Source organism: Arvicola amphibius, chromosome 8 (assembly GCF_903992535.2).
Source record: "Arvicola amphibius chromosome 8, mArvAmp1.2, whole genome shotgun sequence".
NCBI lineage: Eukaryota > Metazoa > Chordata > Mammalia > Rodentia > Cricetidae > Arvicola > Arvicola amphibius.
The window spans coordinates 86037513-86043512 of record NC_052054.1 but is presented as its reverse complement, the minus strand read 5'-3'; positions in this window follow the sequence as shown (position 1 = coordinate 86043512).

Here is a 6000-nt window from a genome sequence, read left to right as displayed (position 1 = left end):
ATAGGTTGCAGGCAAACCTGTAGAGTATTTTCTTAATTATTGATTGAAGAGGGAAGGCCCAGCCCATTGTGGGTAGGGCCACCCCTGGAATGGTGGTCCTGGGTTCTATAAGAAAGCAACTGATCAAACCATGGAGAGCTAGTTAGTAAATAGCAGCCCCTCAATGGGCTCAGCATCTGCTCCTGGCTCCAGGTTGCTGCTCTTCTTGAGTTCTTGCCCTGACTTCCTTTGATGCTGAACAGTGCTGTGGAAGTGTAAGCTGAACAAACCCTTTCCTCCCCAAGTTTCTTTGGTCATGGCATTTTATAACAGCAATGGTAACCCTAACTCCCCATTGGGATGATACAACACTGTGAAATACAGTGGTTTTTTTTTTTTCCTTTTTAAATTGTATTCATTGAACACTGTATGGAGTTGAGGTGTTATTCAGTAGCGACATGCTTAGTGCTGAGCAAGGATGATGCACTGGGTTTAATTGCTACATACACATACACACACACACACACACAGAGAGAGAGAGAGAGAGAGAGAGAGAGAGAGAGAGAGAGAGAGAGAGAGAGAGGCTAGAAAAACACCAGTCTGAAACTTAATTTAGCACCTAACATAATCTAAGAAGTGTGATATGTATTAGGGAGAAATTAATAAAAATCATCAATAGATTCTTAAAAGGATAAAACATAGTAGCCAAAAAAAGCCATATAAATATAATAGTATGACGAAGAGAGCAAATGTGATATTCCTTTCTACAGAGGAAAATAAGCAATGAGAAGAGACCCCAGGATGAGAGGGTGAGTCTGGAAGGATGAATCATAGCTGGATAGGAAGGGATGGGACTCAAGGGGAATTCCAAACAATGAAAGCACAAGTAGAAAAACGGTAGAGGCACAAAAGTAAGGAATACAGCTTCTGGAGGTCAGGCTATATAGCAACAGAACAAAGAGGGGAAAGACAGGTTCAAGATCCATAGAGTTTCAAATGCCAAGTCTGGGAGTCTGGACTTAGGCAACCGCATTAGTTACTTTTTGTTGCTGTGATGAAACACCGTGACAGAAAGTGACTTATGGAAGAATAAATTTATTTTGTCTTACACTTCCAGGGAGATAGAGCCTATAATGGAGAAGAGGCATGACAGCTATTGGCAGGAAGCTGCCTGATTATATCTTGAACCACAAAAGCTAAGCAGAGAGAAAACTGGAAATGGGATGAGGACATAAAAATCTCAATGCCTGCCCATGGTGATGTGCCTTCTCCAGCATTCTTGCTTCTCCTAAAGGCTCTGTAACCTTCCCAAACAGTATCACTATAGGGAAAAGAGGCAAAAAAAAAAAAAAAATCACTCCGCCCCTAATCTACCTGGAGACTGGAAATCCCCTCCCTATTGATTCAACATTAGTGAGCAATGTTTCAGAGTTAATGGCCAAGCAATACATCTGGCCCACTGTACTTTTCCACCAGCTCACTGCACATGCTCCAAACACCCTATAAAAGCCCTCCCTTCTGCCCAGCCCTCTACAGAAGTCTCTCTTCCCAGTCAAAGGCACTTGCCATTCTGGTCTCTACAACAAATCTCTTGTATGAGGTTTGTTGTTTGTTGTGACTTTGTGTTATTCCTTGGCTCCCGATTGTCAAGATCCCCCTTTCCATAAAAATCTTTCCAACCACCAACTTAGAAACAAGTGTTCAGGTACCAGAGCCTGGGATGCATTTCTCATCCAGAACACCATAGTTATCAAATATTGTCAGCAAAAGAGCAGAAAAGGGAAAGACACCAGTTAACAGTCTTTTAAGGCTGTCTGGGTTTCTTCAGTTTGACCCTGGATCTAGTGGAACTGGATAAATACAGAAGAAATGAGATTTAGAGCCTGTGCTTGGAACAGTGAGGTTTTGAGTCTAAGTTTTTAAAAAGATAGTAAATACATACCCTCTTTTGGACTAATGAGGTATAAAAATAAGGTGCTGGGGAGTAGAAAATAATCCAGTGTCATTTTCTTTAAAACTCAAAGATTATTTTGGATTTTTTGTACAGAGTTCTATAATACCTAGTTGGAAAATACAAATTTGTTTTATCATCTTAAAAACTTCTTACTCCATGGAAGCTGACCCTCTACCTCTGTGTTACATGTGGATGTCCAGTTGGTTCTGCTACAGCACTCTCAGCTGCCTTAGGCAATGCTTTATGGACCACGGGGAGAATAAACTGAGATACTGCATGCCAAGTGTCTCCCTAGGAGGCTTCAGTCAGGGTTTGCTATTGTTATTATACTTGTGATGATATTAAGATCATGGAAGCTTGCCTATCACCACTTGCTATCACCAAGGCTTCAGATCAACTTTCAAAGTTTTTAATTGGTGTATATTTGATGAACAGAATAATGGACTTCATAGTGACAATTTCTTCCTTGTGTATCATGTACTTGGGCTGTATCTGCCCATCTACTCCAAACACTCCTCTTTCTCTCCTATCCTCTTCCTTCTAGGCTTCTTCCTTCCCTCAGCCTCAGTTTCCTCTCTTTAATAAGAGAATGTTTTTAAAGTGTCTGCTTAGACACCGGCCTTCTTCAGGTATTCTTTTCCACTGAGTATCAAACACTTCTTAGTTTGCCTTCAAGAATCCATTGCTTTTTAAGTTGGTGTATCAAGCAAAAATTATTTACCAAAAAAAATCACATTTCTCATGATTATATAACAAAAATAGCAGGATTTCAGAGAGGTCAGTATAAACAATATATGTAAATAACAAATTAGAACTGATGAGATGGCTCAGTGGGTAAAGGTGCTGGCTGCCAAGTCTGATGCCCTGAGTTTGATTCCCAGGACTCACACAGAGAGTGGTGAGAACTGCCTCCTAAATGTCCTCTGACCTCCACACATGCCCACTGGCGCACACACACACACACACACACAAATAAATAACTAGATGTGGTGTGGTGGCACATGCCTTTGGTCTTCACACACTCAGGAAGCAGAGGCAGGTAAATCGCTGTGAGTTCTAGGCAAACTAGAGCTGTATAGTGAAACCCTGTCTCAAAAAATAAGCAAGTTAAAAAATAAACGAACATACTAAAAATTTCACCTTATCAAATTTGATTATACCTGTCAATTTGTATCCCTTGTATGACACTCTTAGGCATGAAAACATCAGACAAGTGTAGAAAGATATATAAAGATATAAACAACAGGAAGAACAAGAAGTCACTCAAGGTTGGGATTACTTCCTAAAGCAATTCATACCATTCTGGTTCTTTCTGATTTCCCTGAGATTGCCTTTTTCAATGGCCTTGCTACTGAACACATTAGGGAATGACAAGCTACTGATGTCCAACCATTCTCCATGCACTTTGCTTGTATGATAATGTAATACAGAAGGTGGGCCAGAGACCAAACTCAAGAAAAATCGTACTAAAATGGCCGACGTTCATCCTGGCAGGGTGGTACACACCAGTCACACCCCAGCACTCAGGAGGCAGAGCCAGGAAGATCCTTGCAAACTAAAGCTTAGTCTGGGATACAGTAAGGAGACAACCCCCCCCCGCCAAAAAAACCCAAAGAAGACCGAAATGCAAAAAGTCCCAGAGAGTATGCTTGAGCAAGAAGCTTGCTTACTGTGTCTCACCTGTAAGTTCAAACCCTTGTCAGGCTGTTCTGAGTAGCATGACCTCACAGAAACAGGTGGAGTTTGGAGCTAGGCAATCTCTTGTTGGCTCTGAGGCCTGGACACTGGCTTGACCTTCCTAAATCTCCAGTCATTCATGGGATGTCAGATCAACAGTGTCAAGGCTATGAAAGTACAGTTTTACTGAAAGTACATGGAAACTACCTTAAACTCAATAGATCTCATTTAAAGTTATCCCAGACCTGATTCTGTACATTCCTGGGACCCATGCAGTGGAAGAGAGAACCCCTCTGACATTTATACTTATGGTGTAGTCTAACAACAAAATAAATTTAATGTAATAAAAAAGGAAAAAAAATCACAGTTTGAGTTTTACTTCTTTTAGTATCTAGACATATAAGAGGAAAATTCAACTAAATTAAGCTATGGTAATAAAGAAATGAAAAAATTAATGTATGGTTTGGGATGATAGACTAGGAAACGTAAAGGGGAAACCCAGCTAATCACCTTGTTTATAAGGCGTGTCCCCCTTAGGCTAATATTTACTTATAAAATCTTGCAGGTGTGCGGCCCGCCCTCTCTGTTTTCCTGCGCTCCTCACTGGAACCTTGGATTTGTAAATTCCCTTTTATTTCCTTTATTAAAGCTGAATATTATATATATTAAAGCTAGTCTGGTCAATCGTAACTGCCAATCAACCACGCCCCTTCAGAAACGGGTGAAGGCCAAATTTCCTTCAGAAGTTTGATTTGTCATACTGTATAGGAATTTGTTAATAATGACCAAATTGGAGAATTCTGTATCCAGTGAGCATGTCCCAATGAACAGGCATCATTCAGAAAGGAGGTCACACTAAAGAGCAAAAACAGGAAGGGGCTGAACAACCACCCGTGCATACCTCCAAACCCTTGTAGCACACCATCCTGCTCATCTTTTCTCTTGTGTTAGTGACTTTCACTTCTCTGTGACAGGAAGTGCCTGACAGAACAAATCAAAACGAGGGGAGAGTTACTATGACTCAGGGTTTTAGAATCCCCAGTTCATCCCATCCAGAAGGTAATGGTTGAGCTCAAGATCATCAGAGTTCACAGTAGAAGATTTCAAATCATGTCAGATTATCAAGCAGAAACACACTAGGATCAGGAGCCACCTTGATCTTCAACCCTCACATTTGGTGATTTACATTTGTCAGAAAGATCTCACCTCATCTCCCAAAACAGCACCATCAACCTAGAAAAGAGTGTTTAAAACATGAGACTATAGGAGTCATCCCATATTCAAACTACGAGTGTCGCCCAGCTCTAGCTGTTGAGAGCCGGGTCACACACTAATACTGCTTTCAGAGGCTGCAGTTTTGAGTTCTGAATGCACTTGAGGAAAGATAAGGAATGTCAATCTCTACCCTTCAAATCCATCTTTTCCTAGGCAACCCAACACACACACACACACACACACACACACATTTACTCACCCTAGAAAAGTAGTTCATAAGAGATCAAAGTAACAATTCCACCAAAGTCCAGCTTGGTGACCAATGAGTTTCGCTAGAGTTATTAACTGGAGTATTAGTGCTGAGTCACTTACTGGGAGCAGTGATGACTCAAAAGCAGCTGCATCACCAGAAAGCCGACCCTAGCACAAAAGATGTAATCCAGGAATTCTGCACAGTTTACAGGCAGCTCCACAATCCAGCTATCTCTTCTCTCTGCGGTTCTGACCAGAGTCCAGCACCTCTTCTGCTGTTTCCTCTTTCTTACACTGCTGAAGAGGAGCCCTCGAAGATCTTCTAAGTTCTAAGTTCTAAGTTGTTCTAAGTTCTAAGTTCTGTTCTCCCTGAACATGACCCTTTGGCTCATGAATGTCATGGTTTGAATGAGACGTCTGCCATAGTTTAGGCATTTGAAAATTTGGTCTATTGGTGGATGTTTGGGAAGGATTAGAATGGGTGGTCTTGTTGAAAGAGGTGTGTCACTAGGGATGCTCTTTGAGTTTCAAAAGACTCAAGTCTGCAGCTTTCATTTCCTCAGAGTCTATTCGCCTACACCTACACCTTCAGGGCCAGCTCTACTGTGTTACCCAGGCATGGCAGATGAGACAGATAAGTAATGGATCAGCTCTCCTCCCATGCTCACAGATTTGAGGCTGGCTCACTCACTCCTCCCGCAACAGGACTGGCTCTATTGTGCTGCCCAGGCAAGATGAATCCTGCTGCGAGGGGCGAGCTCACCAGGGCAATGCAAGAGAGCTCACTCTGGTGGTGAGTACAGGGAGAGCTGGCAGACTGACCAACCCTGCAACTACCCAGGCCCAGAACCAGGGTTATGGGTTGGCCCACACCAACACCCACCCCATCTGTGATCAGCTGGAGCACCTGAATGGACCGATTT